Source organism: Hibiscus syriacus, unplaced genomic scaffold, assembly GCF_006381635.1.
Source record: "Hibiscus syriacus cultivar Baekdansim isolate YM2019G1 unplaced genomic scaffold, ASM638163v2 tig00005406_pilon, whole genome shotgun sequence".
Lineage (NCBI taxonomy): Eukaryota > Viridiplantae > Streptophyta > Magnoliopsida > Malvales > Malvaceae > Hibiscus > Hibiscus syriacus.
The window spans coordinates 6,285,610-6,303,453 of record NW_024062056.1 but is presented as its reverse complement, the minus strand read 5'-3'; the positions used below and the strand labels follow the sequence as shown (position 1 = coordinate 6,303,453).

Sequence of the window (17,844 nt, the reverse complement as noted above, 5' to 3'; positions counted from 1 at the left end):
TGTACGTTCAATGGTTGCCATGAATGAAAATGCTTCAAGTTCAATAGTAGATTCCCAATGATGTTCACAAGTTCCACATTTCAAGTACTAAAGGACACAAAGCTTACATCTGCGACAAACCAGTTGGTAACAAGCAAAATTATCGAATCATCTACTGCAACTTCTTTATCTCGGAAAAAGAAGGTAGAAGTGCGATAAGAGCATCGGCGTATCCAACGGAATCTGTCGTTTTAAGCAAAGAAATTTAGAATAACTGACCATGGGACACCGTAAAATACCGCAAGTTGAAATGTATATTGAAAAGATGGCAAAGACATACCGCCGTTCTCCCTTAGAATTTTCCAGCTAAGTCCCTCACAATGTATAGCCGAAATCCATCAAGCTAAAATGGAGGCAGCAGAAAGATTAAGAATAAATTTTAACATCTGCAATTGCTTCGATTCAAAACAAAACAATTCAAGTAGAAAATTCATTCACATTAATCAAGATATTTATGGCACAATAGTCAAATCCACCTACTTTCAGTTCAAACTCTGCAATGGAAGTTGTATCACATACATCTTTGATCAGAGATTCCACCTGCAGTTAGAGATTATAATCAACAAACTTTTCAAATATAACTCGAAGTATAAGTTCTTTCATTCATTTATTAAAGAAGTCCCAAAACATGAAATATTAACATATTTATTCAAAATTTGTAAATTACGAGTAGATCAAAAAGAAGAAAAATCAATTACATTCTTTTTCTAATTTCCATATATAATTTCCTCACAGCTGCTTCAAACAGCTTCTGTGCAGTAACTTCAAAATCTACTGGTCAAAACATTTTTATAATTTAAAGGTGGAAAAAGATACCAATAATGATTTAACATAACATACATAGCTTCCATTAATGTTTTAAAAGAACATATATGAACTCACCCCAGATGGATTTGGAATAAGTTGGCTAGTTAAACCAGCCGTTTTAGTCTCTTTAACTTCTTCTGCTACATTTGTAGTAGCTGCAAGACAACAACCAAAAATGTGTGGATATAAGCTATATAATGACAAAAATGAATAAGATTCTCTCTCTAAAATTTGATTTTTACGCATTGTACATAAAATGAAAAATGAAGGAAGAGATAACATGTAATATGATGCTTTCAACAAATCATTTAAGTTAATAGAACTCAAACAAAATAGAGATGATGAAGAAACTTCAGAATGTCCAAAATTACACAATAGGATCACTAGGTACTTCATTTCCAAGTTTGACTGAGGTTCTTGTAAGTTAAGTCAACAAATAAAGTGAGCAACAACAATAGGAAAGAAGACATATTTTCCCTATTCCAATAATCTTGAGTGGACAATAGGATCGGAAAGAGAGATGAAATCAATGTTATCAACTTGCACAATAGAAACTATCACATTATCCTTCAAAGTAAATAAACTAAAAACTACTTTTTTATTTATAAGGTACTGCATAGTAGTGTATGTATCCCTTCTGTTGTGCATATGTACATACAACTCTGCATAAATAGATGTATTTATGCATTATGTACTAAATAATCACCAAAGGCTTTTAAGGGAATATTAGTCTGTAATGCTATCCAAGGGGTAAAATTCTATTAAATCAAAAAATATGTAAAAGATGACATAGAATAATTGTGCTCATGAGACTGCAACAATATGAAATGTATTTCTTTAAGAACCAGAAGAACTATTAGTGAAGGCATACTAGTTTCCTGTCTCAACTCTCTATATCGCCATACCTTGCTGCACAGTGAATAAAGTTGATCAAATGGGGATTTATCCCTAGACATTAATATGTAATAAGAGATATTGGCTATAAAAGTAAAATAAATAATTAAAAAAGTAAACTTATTAGCATAAATTACTTGCCATGGGTTTCCACAGTTGGACCTCAACCAATGCTGAATGCCTTTTCTGAGCTTCTAAAAGGAAAGAAGTTCAGTTCTGAATTCAAATTAAAATAGTTCATAACAGAAATTATGTACATCAAAAGTGAAGTCAATATACCAAGCAACTAAACCAAAACAAATAACACGCACACAAATAGGAAAAATGACTAGCACATTAGGTTGAAAGTAAACTTACCCAAAAGCAACACACAAAACTAGATTGCGAAGTAAATCAAAACTGAAGGATGAAACCAAAAGTGAACAAAGAAAAACCTGAAATACCCAGAAAGGAACTAAGAACAAAGGAGCGAATTCATATCAGAAAAGTCGAATTGAGAATAAAAACATCAAAAGAAAATTGAATGAAGGTGAAGAATGACGAAATGACTACCATTTTTTTCTTATTTCTTATTTGTAATCAAATTCAAGATTGAAGAAAGAAACAAAAAATGGAGCGAACAGAGCGACTTTTTCATTGCAAATAGACAGACAACGAAGGAAAGACAAAGCTGGGAACTACACCTACGATGGAGTCTTCGGTTTGACATATGAAAATAAAAAAAATCAAAATAAAAATGGCCGAAACTTTTTTTTTTAATTATGTTTCCGTGTTTAACTGAATATAAAAATAAAGTAAGATTACATTTCTTCTTTTTTTTCTAACAGATGTGGTTTTGGATTTCAAAACTTGAAGAAAGAAATTAGACAGCTTCTTTGGGGGAAATTGCACAAATTCAATTTGATAAGAAAATAATCTTGCAATTGAAACAGTTTTAGTGTAAAATAACTTCTATTCAGGAACCAAAACATGCCAATATAGATAGAGCTAAACTAACCTTCTTCAGAAAGCAAGCCTTCCTCCTCAGTTTTCTCTACTCCACTAGGAGCCCACTCGATGGAGGAGATGATGCACCAGGAAGCACGACGAGCACCGATGACGTTCTTATAAGCTTCGGAGAGGAGGTTTCGTTCCTCGACAGTGAGCTGCTAGTTGTCGACGGAAGTAGAGACCTTCTCCACGAACTCGACCATTTTCTTGTAGCATTCTGCTTGCCCGGCGGGTTTTACCATATAGACATTTTTCTCATGGGGAGAAGAAGTAGCGGCAGCGGCCATTGTCGAGAGAGAGAGAGGCAAAAGGCACAATAGGTAAGAGTAAAGACTAAAGAGAAATGGGTAGGTTTTGAAAATGATAAGATGTGAGATTTGGGGGAGTTTTTTTATGGCGAATGCGATAATTTCATTGAGGGAGGAGGATATAGGCAAAAGCATAATAAAGACTAAATATTTAGCGTCGTTTGTACACAAACGCCACTAAAGTACATGTATTCAGCGACATTTATGCTTAAAACGCCACTAAAGTACAAGCATTTAGCAATTGTTAGCGGCATTTTTTTAAAACAATGCCGCAATAGGTCGAGACATATAGTGGCGTGTGTCTGTACAAACGCCGCTATTGAATGTGTATTTAGCGGTGTTTGTCTTTATAAATGCCGCTATTGACTGTGTATTTAGCGGCGTTTGTCTTTATAAATGCCGCTATTGACTGTGTATTTAACGGCGTTTGTGTTTATAAACGCCGCTATTGACTGTGTATTTAGCGGCGTTTTTTTACAAACGCCGCTATTGACTGTGTATTTAGCGGCGTTTTCTTTACAAATACCGTTATTGACTGTGTATTTAGCGGCGTTGTTCTTTCCAACGCCGCTATTGATTGTGTATTTAATGTCATTTGTAATTACAAATGCCGCAAATAAGTCCATTATTAGTGACATTTTCATCTAAAAATGCCACAAATGTCACTATTAGGAGTTGTTGCATAAGTAGCATAAAACACTATTAAAGACATTCTTTACACCCACAGTAATAATCAGTTCTACAAATCAAAGCATATATTGCATATATTAAAGTAACTGTATTAAAATGTATCAAATAATTTAAAAATAACTAAAATGTAGCAAAAGTTAAGAAACGGTAAATTAATGGTTACCAACATTGTATCGATAGTTATCAAAATAACATAAAATGTACGTTCAATGGTTGCCATGAATGAAAATGCTTCAAGTTCAATAGTAGATTCCCAATGATGTTCACAAGTTCCACATTTCAAGTACTAAAGGACACAAAGCTTACATCTGCGACAAACCAGTTGGTAACAAGAAAAATTATCGAATCATCTACTGCAACTTCTTTATCCCGGAAAAAGAAGGTAGAAGTGCGATAAGAGCATCGGCGTATCCAACGGAATCTGTCGTATTAAGCAAAGAAAGTTAGAATAATTGACCATGGGACACCGTAAAATACTACAAGTTGAAATGTATATTGAAAAGATGGCAAAGACATACCGCCGTTCTCCTTTAGAATTTTCCAGCTAAGTCCCTCACAATGTATAGCCGAAATCCATCAAGCTAAAATGGAGGCAGCAGAAAGATTAAGAATAAATTTTAACATCTGCAATTGCTTCGATTCAAAACAAAACAATTCTAGTAGAAAATTCATTCATATTAATCAAGATATTTATGGCACAATAGTCAAATCCACCTACTTTCAGTTCAAACTCTGCAATGGAAGTTGTATCACATACATCTTTGATCAAAGATTCCACCTGCAGTTAGAGATTATAATCAACAAACTTTTCAAATATAACTCGAAGTATAAGTTCTTTCATTCATTTATTAAAGAAGTCCCAAAACATGAAATATTAACATATTTATTCAAAATTTGTAAATTACGAGTAGATCAAAAAGAAGAAAAATCAATTACATTCTTTTTCTAATTTCCATATATAATTTCCTCACAGATGCTTCAAACAGCTACTGTGCAGTAACTTCAAAATCTACTGGTCAAAACATTTTTATAGTTTAAAGGTGGAAAAAGATACCAATAATGATTTGACATAACATACATAGCTTCCATTAATGTTTTAAAAGAACATATATGAACTCACCCTAGATGGATTTGGAATAAGCTGGCTAGTCAAACCAGCCGTTTTAGTCTCTTTAACTTCTTCTTCTACATTTGTAGTAGCTGCAAGACAACAACCAAAAGTGTGTGGATATAAGCTATATAATGACAAAAATGAATAAGATTCTCACTCTAAAATTTGATTTTTACGCATTGTACATAAAATGAAAAATGAAGGAAGAGATAACATGTAATATGATGCTTTCAACAAATCATTTAAGTTAATAGAACTCAAACAAAACAGAGATGATGAAGAAACTTCAGAATGTCCAAAATTACACACTAGGATCACTAGGTACTTCATTTCCAAGTTTGACTGAGGTTCTTGTAAGTTAAGTCAACAAATAAAGTGAGCAACAACAATCGGAAAGAAGACATATTTTCCCTATTCGAATAATCTTGAGTGGACAATAGAATCGGAAAGAGAGATGAAATCAATGTTATCAACTTGCACCATAGAAACTATCACATTATCCTTCAAAGTAAATAAACTAAAAACTACTTTTTTATTTATAAGGTACTGTATAGTAGTGTGTGTATCCTTTCTGTTGTGCATATGTACATACAACTCTGCATAAATAGATATGCATTATGTACTAAATAATCACCAAAGGCCTTTAAGGGAAGATTAGTCTGTAATGCTATCCAAGGGGTAAAATTCTATTAAATCAAAAAACATGTAAAAGACGACATAGAATAATTGTGCTCATGAGACTGCAACAATATGAATTGTATTTCTTTAAGAACCAAAAGAACTATTAGCGAAGGCATACTAGTTTCCTGTCTCAACTTTCTATATCGCCATACCTTGCTGCACAATGAATAAAGTTGATCAAATGGGGATTTATCCCAAGACATGAATATGTAATAAGAGATATTGGCTATAAAAGTAAAATAAATAATTAAAAAAAGTAAACTTATTAGCATAAATTACTTACCCTGGGTTTCCACAGTTGGACCTCAACCAAAGCTGAATGCCTTTTCTGAGCTTCTAACAGGAAAGAAGTTCAGTTCTGAATTTGAATTAAAATAGTTCATAACAGAAATTATGTACATCAAAAGTGAAGTCAATATACCAAGCAGCTAAACCAAAACAAATAACACGCAAACAAATAGGAAAAATGACTAGTACATTAGGTTGAAAGTAAACTTACCCAAAAGCAACACACAAAACTAGATTGCGAAGTAAATCAAAACTGAAGGATGAAACCAAAAGTGAACAAAGAAAAACCTGAAATACCCAGAAAGGAACTAAGAACAAAGGAGCGAATTCAGATCAGAAAAGCCGAATTGAGAATAAAAAAATCAAAAGAAAATTGAATGAAGGTGAAGAATGACGGAATGACTACCATTTTTTTTCTTATTTCTTATTTGTAATCAAATTCAAGATTTAAGAAAGAAACAAAAAATGGAGAGAACGGAGCGACTTTTGCATTTGAAATAGACAGATAACGATCATACCTTTTAGGAAAGACAAAGCTGGACACTTGCGATGGAGTCTTCGGTTTGACATCTGAAAATAAAAAAAATCAAAATAAAAATTGCTGAAACTTTTTTTTAATTATGTTTCCGTGTTTAACTGAATATTAAAATAAGGTAAGATTACATTTCTCCCTTTTTTTTCTAACAGATGCGGTTTTGGATTTCAAAACTTGAAGAAAGAAATTAGACAGCTTCTTTGGGGGAAATTGCACAAATTCAATTTGATAAGAAAATAATCTTGCAATTGAAACATTTTTAGTGTAAAATAACTTCTATTCAGGAACCAAAACATGCCAATATAGATAGAGCTAAACTAACATTCTTCAGAAACCAAGCCTTCCTCCACAGTTTTCTCTACTCCAGTAGGAGCCCACTCGATGGAGGAGATGATTCGCCAGGAAGCACGACGAGCGCCGATGACGTTCTTATAAGCTTCGGAGAGGAGGTTTCATTCCTCGACGGTGAGCTGCTCGTTGTCGGCGGAAGTAGAGACTTTCTCCATGAACTCAACCATTTTCTTGTAGCATTCTGCTTGCTCGGCGGGTTTTACCATATAGACATTTTTCTCATGGGGAGAAGAAGTAGCGGCAGCGGCCATTGCCGAGAGAGAGAGAGGCAAAAGGCACAATAGGTAAGAGTAAAGACTAAAGAGAAATGGGTAGGTTTTGAAAATGATAAGATGTGAGATTTGGGGGAGTTTTTTATGGAGAATGCGATAATTTCATTGAGGGAGGAAGATATAGGCAAAAACATAATAAAGACTAAATATTTAGCGTCGTTTGTACACAAACGCCACTAAAGTACATGTATTTAGCGGTATTTATGCTTAAAATGCCACTAAAGTACAAGCATTTAGCGACATTTATGCTTAAAAAACCACTAAAGTACAAGCATTTAGCGGCGTTTATGCTTAAAACGCAACTAAAGTACAAGCATTTAGCGGTGTTTGTATAAAAACGCCACTAAAGTACGAGTTTTTAGCAGCATTTGTACAAAACTCCACTAAAGTTCGAGTCTTTAGCGGTGTTTGTAATTAAAGAACCACTAATGTACGGGCCTTTAGCTGTATTTGTGCTTAAATGCCGCTAAAGTACCAGTCTTTAGTGGCGTTTTTGTAAAAATGCCGCTAAAGTATAGTAATTAGCGGATTTTATATGAAAACGCCAATAAACTACAGTATTTAGCGGCGTTTATATTAAAACACCACTAAAGTAAGAGTATTTATCGGCATTTGTTCAAAAAACATCGCTAAAAACCCATTTTGCTATAGTGATTATTTGAATGATCCTTTAATAATAATCTAAAAAAACCATTATCTCAACAAACATTGTGTCTTAAATATCATGAAAACGAGCATACTATTAGAGGCCCAGGCTACCCTCTAAGGCATATAGAAAATAACTTTATTTATAATATCATCGATGATATTTAGTATCCATATCTTTAGTAGCGAACAACATCTATCATATGAAATCAAATTACCTTTAAAAGAGTGAAAATTTGTTGACAAATAAAAAGGGTATACTCAATGTATGAAAGTAATACGACCAAGACTCATATTTATCTCATACATCTATAAGGCTCTATACACAAAGAGAAGTGACTGGGCAAGCTCTAGGCCTAGTTTCATAAAAGATTAAGTCTGAGGGCGTTCAAGAGAAGAGACTAAGGGTGTTACAAGGTTCGTGGGGGCAATTTACCAAGTCTCATGGAGTTTGGATTGGGACATTTGTGCGGATATCCACAGAATAATCATACGGAGTGTTGGGCTTGCCTAAGACCACCAGACTTGGCACTTTCCATAGAAGTTTCCAAAAGAATGAAATTATCTCTTAATTTAGGAAGATAAATACTTAAATTAAAGAGATAATATTGGATCTGAATTTGAAAGATTTTTATAGGATATCAATTCAATTTGAGTCATTGATGTAATCTAATCTAGACTGTTAAATCTATGGGAGCTCAACTATAAATATGAGCTTCCCCTTCTCATTTTTAATCATTCAATTCATCCATTTTCTTTAGAGTGCTACAACTCAACATTTACTTTAAATTTTCTCTCTTATCACTTTTTCGCTTTATTTCCTTTTAGTTAGCTTTTCTAAGCTTTGTTCATTTGTTTATTAGCTTTTCAACAATCTATTTTGTTCTTATGCATGTGTGCTTCGTTGTCTCTCTTTGTGCCTAAGATAGCTCCGAAAATGTTTAAGTATTCACAAAGTCGTTCAATCCTTGGTGGCATGTTTAGCCCTAAGTGTGTTAATCTTCCTCATCTTTGTTAATCATAATTGGTGTAATCATTGCTTAGAGAGTTGAATTTCTGACAAGGACATAGTTAAGGCTGACTTAGACGTCAATTCATTCTAGAAAGTGTCTAAGGCAATATGATTGGATAGTTGAAAATCTAGCCCATGAAAAGTAGTATCAGATCGACTCATTGTTGGTGCAACGAGTGTTCCAGGTGAATTTGTAGAAAATGGTAAAAAGGGTAAGTTAGGTGGGCTTACCATTAAGCCATCTTGCATTTGCAGTCAATAATGATAAGTGTTTTCTTTCAATATAGTCGAGGTGGTGATCGAGCTAGTTTGTGGAAAAGTGTTGATAGAGATGAAACGTAAAAGAGGTGTTTCTGTACATAACTGTGCAAAGACTTGTGATGATAAACAAGAGGAAAGTCCAATGGACTTGTTGATGTAGAGGGTGTATGTTGCATCTGTAAATATTCCTCATCTTTGTTGGTGTAATCGTCGCTTAGAGAGTTGAATTTCTCACAAGGACATAGTTAAGGCTGACTTAGGCGTTAATTCATTCTAGAAAGCGTCTAAGGCATTATGATTGGATAGTTGAAACTCTAGCCCATGAAAAGTAGTATCAGATCGACTCATTGTTGGTGCAACGAGTGTTCTAGGTGAATTTGTAGAAAATGGTAAACATGGTAAGTTAGGTGGGCTTACCATTAAGTCATCTTGCATTTACAGTCAAGAATGGTAAGTGTTTTCTTTCAATATAGTCGAGGTGGTGATTGAGCTAGTTCGTGGAAAAGTGTTGATAGAGATGAAATGCAAAAGAGGTGTTTCTGTACATAAGTGTGCAAAGACTTGTGATGAGAAACAAGAGGAAAGTCCAATGGACTTGTTGATGTATAGGGTGTATGTTGCATCTGTAAATATTTCAAAAACTTTGCAAGTATACACACCACACAAGTAATAAAGTGATGAGTGAAATCATCTTTATAGGGATCAGAGGGAAATTAAGTAAAGAATATGCACATTAATTTTATAAAAAATATTATATATAAATGGTATTAACAAGGTGGGATGAATTCTATAGAAAAGTAAGAAGAGTGAGAAATGTTGTAACAAAAAGATAAAGTAGAGGAATGATGTAGCAAAATTACGTTGAGAATTGAGTTATGAGATAAAACACCTATAAGAAACCTCGTACGTGCAAAACTATCAAGAAGGATAAAAGTTTGGGCCTATTGTGGACTCCTATGTCTTTTCTTCAAGAAATGGTTAACATCTTCAGTAATATGTTGCTCTACAAAGTTAACTAAGGTGTTTTTAAGCTCTCTAGTAAGAAAATGATAGTGGAAATGCTAAAACACTACATCTCTGCATAAACCCTAGTAAGTTACTATCTATGAGGATTTATTTCTTTTTAGTCATTGAAACCATATCTTTATCTCTAAGGTGAGTTAGGGTTTACTTCTCAACTCAACCCCATTGTCCACATAGATCTAGTCTTAACTCCCTCGACCATTAAGCATCATACAAAGATTAAGGCTATTTCTTGAAAGTTCTTACAAATCTAAGTAATAAAATAGTAAGCAAATGAAGTATTAAAACTAAAAATAATAAATCATTCATTCAAACAGAAACATCATCAACAATAATAAACCCATGCCAAATAAAGTTAGATCATGGTTAGGCAAATAACGTCCATCATCATTTGTTTTATTATAACCCAATAAATATGATAAACAGTTAAGAGCAACTAATGGATAAGGAAAACTCCCAAGCTATAAGCTGTCGTGTTCTCAAAAGTCTAACTTACTTTCCTGTTAGAGCTTTGAAAATTAGAGGAAATCAAGAAGAATGATAGAAGAATGAATAATAAGGAGTGGCCTCCTTTTCCTTTTATCTGTCTTATCTCACAATTGCCAATCTACCTCTAACGTGGGTGTCCTTAGTTTTATATAATGGGGGATCTAGGTTTTATGCCCTAATTCTTTGTGTGCCATAGGGAAAGATTCCATTCACTTGTGGGGCACAACTGGATTTATAGGTTCTCGTGAATAGTTGTCACAAAATATCTTCTTTTGTCTTTTTGTGCGCCCAGGAATATCGTCAAAATGTTGCACCATTTTTCCATTTCTCCTCAAGTTCCCTTAACCTTCACAATCACACCAAAATGCCGCATTTAATTCATAGTAGCACCATTAATTCAAAAAATTAAGCTCAAACAAGAAAACTCCACCACATGCATGAATTATATAACTAAATTCAATTAAATGAAAATTAACAATAACCTAAGTAAAAAAGGAATGAAATATACCATTTTTATAGGGTTAACAGTGTCCCAACTCGATGATGCCTTGGTGAGTTAAAGAGAGAGCCTTAAAACAACAAAGTCATTCCAAAAGGAACTGGACTCTGAGGGAGAAAAATGCAAGGTTGAATTTCAAGGCTACTTAGATCGTTTCATGGACATGTTAGGAAAGAGGGATGAAAACATAGTGTTGATGGCGAAGAAACTTGTTATACTTGTGAAATCCGAGGAGGAAACCAAGGAGACCTAAGGTGTTATGGAGTCACTCTTGACAAGTTAGAATCTATTAAGGATTAGACCAAAGACTAGACTCGGGAACTTGTCACTGAGTTAAGTTGGAGATTATTCAAGATGACTGATGCGCTCGAAGGCAAGGTGATGTTTTTGAGGGAAAAAGATGTGTGTATTGAATAGGGAATTGCTCAATTACAATTCTATAATGACTGAGCATGGTTTCCTCAATACCTTCATAGAGAGACAAACACTTTTAAAGGTTTAAACCATAATCAAGTTGATGACAGAACTTCCGGGAGACAAGCCAACCATCAATTAGTCAAATGGACCCAAGCTTGAAGATCGAGTGGTCATAGCCATGAAAAACTTTGGAGAAGGAATGGTGAGGCTAAGATCAAGTTAGAGAAGAAAAGAAAGAAGAGCAAGCCATTGAAGTGCTACTTTTGTGATGGTCATCATTTATTAAGAGGGTATCCCGAGAAGATATGTATTACTACTATCATCAAAAGAATAGATGGTTTAGAAGGAGAAGTAGCCAAACTTGGCACAATTGTAAGGGTCAAATATGCCAAGCCAGAAGGGAGATGTGGCATGGCTACGAGTGTTAATGTAGATAAGCCCGAAGTAAGACGAGGTGCAACTACATATGTTAAAGTAGTCAAACTTTAAGAGAAAGCTAGTACGACTGCAACTGTCAAAGCTTCCAGGACAATAGAGAGACTTGGTGCGACTACATATTCTAAAGTAGTCAAGTCAAGTAAGAGACCTAGGGTGATAACGAAGGATAAGCCATCATACCAAGAAGAAGAGGAAGCAACTAAAGTGCTACTGATGTAAAGGGCCACATAAGTTATGAAGGTGCCCATATTGAGTCAAGCAACCTAAAAGAATAGACAAGGGTGAGTGATCACTTTTAAATATGTGAGCTACGGCTAGAAAATCTGTGTAGGTGTATACAATCAATGCAAGTAATATAGTAGTAAGTGATTTATCGTCTCCACAGGATTGGTTGGAATTTTTTATGTTTGCTACAGCTAGAACTAAGTGTCACTAATTAGTCCTAAGATTCTTGTAAAAAAAAGTAGTAATAAAGGATATGAATAGATGAAAAGTATTGTCGAGGTGAAAAATTTATGAATTGAAGTAAGCCGAAAAGTTTAGTTGAGGCAATAAAAATTTGATAAGGTAAACAAATAAAAGTGTTCAAGGCAATAAAAATAAATATTCGAGTGTAATATATTCAGAAAAACCTCACACAATCAGACTTCTAACGGAGCACTTGAGTTGGACTTGTTACGATGACAAATTACTCTACGTCTATGATGATTCAGAATGATATGCCTGTGCTGCATGACAGGATTAACTAGAGTGTTTTAGGTCTTTTGCTATGGCAATACTACTGGGCGTGAACTACAACCTTTGGTTTGTCAATCTGTTGTTACGACAATACCCCTCAACGTAAACTGTAGCCTTTGGCCTATATTACTCAAGTTTTTACCCTTTTTAGTTGAATAAAACCCTCTCCTTATCTCTAAGGCATATTAGAACCTCATCATCCCATATTAGTTCCCTTTTTAACATAGATCTACCCTAACTCTCTCGATATTAGGCATATACTCCTAAAAAAATGAAAATCTCTCGAAAGCTCTTACAAAGACTATGAATGATTTGCCGTGGCACCAGGTAATCTCTCAAAATCTCTTACAATGTCAAGAAAAAATATTGAAACAATGAACAAAACAATATTTAGTATAAAAATCGCATCATTCATTAACAATTGAATAAAATATCATTCAAGCATCATCCAACACCAAATAAAATAGTTATGGTGTGGTAAATATCATCCAAATATCAATCTTTAAGTATAACCATTAAAACAATACGAAAATGAAAAAAAGGAAGAAAAACTCCCAACAACTACCGAAACATTCTGACCACCACCATGCATGCTCCGACGACCAGCCTCTCTCGAGGGCCTAGCCGCCGCTCTAATGAAGCCCGACTATGGAGGGCACCAAGGACGGTCGAGTGGGGGACGATGTGAAAGTGAAGTGTTATAGCCACCTACTCTAAGCCTCGGGTATATTCTCCTCCATTCTCTATGATCCCCTTTATGAAGAGTTATAATAGAGTATTTATAGTGGGACTTTCTAGGGTTTAGTGCCCTTGGAAATTTCCTAAACACCCTTGATGTTATACCTATTTTATGAATGATATAATAGTTGGAAGTGGTCTTAATTACATTAATGAGGGCATGATTACACGTGAGATTGAAGCTAGAAAAGTGACGTCAGCAGTTTCGTTGAACTGCGTCAGACTTGCAAGATATATCTCACCTAGGCAAGAAAATATATTCCTCACTATCATCTTCTTATGTTACACTAGCCCTAGCAAATTGATTTGTCTCGCTAAATGAATTATTCCTTAGTTATTTCCTTCATCAAAACAACCAGCAAACAACCTTCCTCCTCAGCAACATCAGTTAAGCCAAATAAAGTTTGCCTCGACAGAACTTATTCACTACATTCCAATATGTCCTAAATGTAACTATATACAACTAAAATGCTATGATAAACGGCTTTTAGACAAACAATAACCTAAGTAAAAAGACACGTAATATCATCTTTTACGGAGTTATCACACCCCCAAATTTAAGCTATTTCTTATCCTCAAACAATGAATAATAAGCGGAAGCAAAATTAAGAGTCATGGAAAAGTAAGAATTAGGACAATCATGTGGTTTAAAATTTCGGCCCTCAATAAAAAGTTTGGCCTTAACGTGCAAGATTGTACAAGAAGTTAAGTACATTTCCCTAGGTCAGGACTCTTTGTCAGTGTGTGTGCGTGATTATATATATTATATGCTTTAATGTATTTAGAAAACTACTAAGTAAGTTCTTCTGTTTTTGCCAAGGAATCAAATTATTCATTAAGCACAATTCACTCCTATTTATTCAACATGTAACTTCAAAATTTGTTTTGTTTTGTTTTTTTCTTTTTTTTAAACACTACTTCAAGGGGAATCAACTCATCACACCTACCATCCCACACTCTAGGTGAAAGGAAGCATACCTTCCACCCCGAGCTAGTCAGGTAGATTCATCCCGTTATTGTTTTCATTCACTCATATGCTAAAGCAACCATTTATTTAAGGAATTTTCCAGGTCATGCCATCACATAGAGGAGTGTCCCTCTACAGTTATGTCGAGGTATTTATTTGCAATTCAACACAATTCAAAAAAATAAGGAGTTCAACTTAATCTTTTCAATCATTTAATGCCAGGACATACAAAAAGTTATTTCCTAAAAAGTTTCTAATCACCTTAAGCATAGAAAACATACAATCGTGTTAACAGGATCACAAAATATCAAGTCTAGGGCCGACTCTATCCTTCAACAGTCATAAAAAATTATTGCCTAGGCAATAAAAATTTTCTTTCATCATCGGCATCCTCAACTTATTCCAAACAACTATCCTAACATACTCGTGCCATGACAAAAAAAATATTTCAACCAATTATTATCAAATACAACTAACTAAGTTTAGGACACAACACCTCCCCCAAACTTGAGGGGTGCAATGTCCTTAATGCATGAAATCTAATACAAGGTAAATTACTCTAAAATATTGATGCAAATGCAAGTGAAACACGATACCTTATTGTGGTGGAGAAGTTTGGCTGGACGTACGGGTTCTGCGTAACTTAAGATGATGGGGCTGGCAGATCATGTGTCTTCTAATAGAAGTGATGATGGAGATAGAATAACAATATGACTTTCTGAACGCTTGAGGTGACGCTGGATCATGGGAGGACTGTTTGCTAAGGGCATCTCCTCTGTTGGGGAGGTCTCAGGAGGTACGTCTTGGGGTTGGATAGCTTCAAGGTTGATAACTGGTTCAGTGTTGAGTTATGGTGGTTGTTCATTGGATGGTTCAAGGCTGGCATACTCTTCAACTAGTTCAACAAAATCTATGGCTAGGGCAAAATCTTTGACTTCAAAAAATCCGGGCGGGATTTCCTGAGTGTGCTTGGAAGATGAAGAGGACGAGCTAATGTACTCATCCATCTGGCCCTATCCTTCTTTATGGATTGAAGAGATGTACGTCGCGAGAGGTGTGACATCAACTGGGGAATCAACCTAAACGTCTGGTGTTGAGGCAAAAAATATATTGTCGCCCATGGGTGTTGATCTTCGCAATATTTCTTTAGGAAATGGCGGTAGATCTTTTGTGGTAATTAGTAGCAGTTCCTTAAAGAACGCATTCAGTTGTGTATCTCTAGCCTTGACATAATTGAAGAAGTTCTACATGTATCCCTCAAAGCGTTCTAGCTGCTCCCGTGTCTTATTAGTGTTGGTGACATCAACCTCTATTCTCGTCGCGACTACATATTTGGCACCTCGTTCTAATCCTTCAGTCGGAGCATTATCAACAAAATTCATCAGCTCTAGCACCTTGTTATTGTTGATGGCCTCATTTGATTTAATAAACTCCTCCAAGGGTTCCTCATGGACCTTTTTCTTCTTGCATAAAGTGATTATTAAATTAGGAAAAAGTAAGCTACCTCTGACCTACTTTGTACATTCATGGACCTGCTCGAAGATAATTTCTCCCACATTGATCAAGCTCCCATAGATAATGGAATGCATCAACATAAATCGTCGTAGTAACACTTTGTTGTTGTGAGAGGTGGGTATCATCTTGCCCTTCAAGAAGTGGTTCTACAGTTTTGTGACCGGTTTAAGGGTGCGACGATCCACACGTTTTCGATTAGGGGTGTTCCCTTCAAACTTTGCCCAAAAAAAACACAAGTCGTCCAACACACCATCGTATGTCTCAGAATCTGCCTAGGCAAGAAATTTCCTATGTTCATTTTTGACTTTACCGAGCTTAAAATATCAGTTGATAACGGAGGGAGTGAAATGGATAAACTTCCCTTGCACATAGACAGAGTGTTGGGATAGGTCACCTCGATGAGCATAAAACTCTCATACCAGCGTCAGTGCCACCGCCTTCGAATGACATGCAAACTTTTCCCAGTTGTGTTTTCGTACAATGTCCAACACCTCTGGCCCGAACTGCTCCTTGTCAGTAGCAGGGAAGATGAAACTGTCCTCCGGGTAGACTTGGCATTTTTGCAGCGCCTTAAATCTTGTCTCAGCCTCAACACTTTGGAAGCATTGGAAACGTGTAACCGCAATAGACAAGTAGAAGCCCAAAAAGTTTCTTTAGAGCGAGCCATAGTTTCTTGATAATAGATTTTGTGGAGATAATAAAGATTTTGGACGTCATCTATGGAGGGTTTTGGTAAAAGGGGTAGAAAACAAAAGATGAAGATGAAAATTGAGTGAAAGAGGATGATAGAGAGAGTAAAGTAGGCGATTTTGGAGAAAGTTTTTAATCTCTTGGGGGTAAATAGGTAAATACAAAACAAAAAGAGATATGGTTAGTAATGCAAAATATTTTTTATAGAATAAAAATGAATAAAATAATGAAAGAAACAACTTTCCCTCTTAAAAGTTCCACCAAATAATATACTAGGGTTTCCTTCATTCTATGCATGAGGTCACAAGATCACCAATAGAGAAAATATTAGAAAATAAAATTGAAATAAAAAATTCATGCAGAATAAAATAAGGAAAAACTATTTATGTACAGAGTTCAAATTATGTTGCGTGGGCAACATAATTTGTTAAGGAAATAAGTGCAAACTCTTGGGCGTCGTGGAGTAGCGATGTCACTTTATCTCGCAGGATTGGTGCTCCGTTGTACGCCTTCAGCCTTTGACCATTCACCTTAAAAGTGGTCCCATCATCCAAATTTGAAATTTTGATTATGTCGTGGCTATGCACTTGATGTACTACGAATGTCATGACCATCTGGACTTCACCTTACCTGGAAACAACTTGAGTCTTGAATTATAGAGAAAAATTTTTCTTCCGTGCTATCTTTTTGTCTTTTCTTTTTAATGGTGGGCATTTCATACGCTTGATCTCTAAATTCATCCATCTCTTTTAATTCCATCATTCTCCTTTCTCTAGCAAGATGCACATCCATATTAAGTTTCTTGATGGCCCATTACGCCTTGTGTTCTAGTTCCACGGGCAAATGACATGCCTTGCCGTAGACTAAATTGAATGTATACATATAGAGTGGCGTTTCAAATGTTGTGCGATATGCCCAGAGTGCCTGATCTAACTTTGGTATCTAATTTTTTTATTTAGGGTTGACCACGTTCTCAAGGATCTGATTGATCTCATAATTTGAAACCTCATCTTGCTCGTTGGTCTGGGAATGGTATGCTGTGGCAGTTTTATGGCGCACCCGATATCCTTGCAGTGCTTTGGCAATTAATTTTTCGTTAAAGTACACTAATAATTCTCGTGGTGCTCTATTGAATATGTTTTTTTGCAAGAACTTCAACACGGTCTTGGAGTCATTGTAAGGTGCTTCCATTGCTTCCACCCCTTTAGACACATAGTCACAGCCAAAAAGATGTACAGATCAAAAAAATATGCTAGGAAGGATCCCATAAAATCAATTCCCCATACATCAAAGTCAACATAAAAAATATTTTGCCATTGCATCTCATTTCTCTTCGATATATTCTCGTTGTGTTGGTAACGATCGCATGAATTATAAAATTTGTTTGCATCCTTGAATAAGGTTGGTAGTAGAAGCCACATTGGAGGACCTTTGTAGTAGTCCTCA

At 35.2% G+C, this 17,844-nt stretch overlaps 1 pseudogene; it reads right to left on the bottom strand.

The window, feature by feature from the left end:
* Window positions 1-4,078: 4,078 nt before the first annotated feature.
* Window positions 4,079-11,998, bottom strand: LOC120199267 (annotated as a pseudogene).
* Between the last annotated feature and the right edge of the window lie 5,846 nt (window positions 11,999-17,844).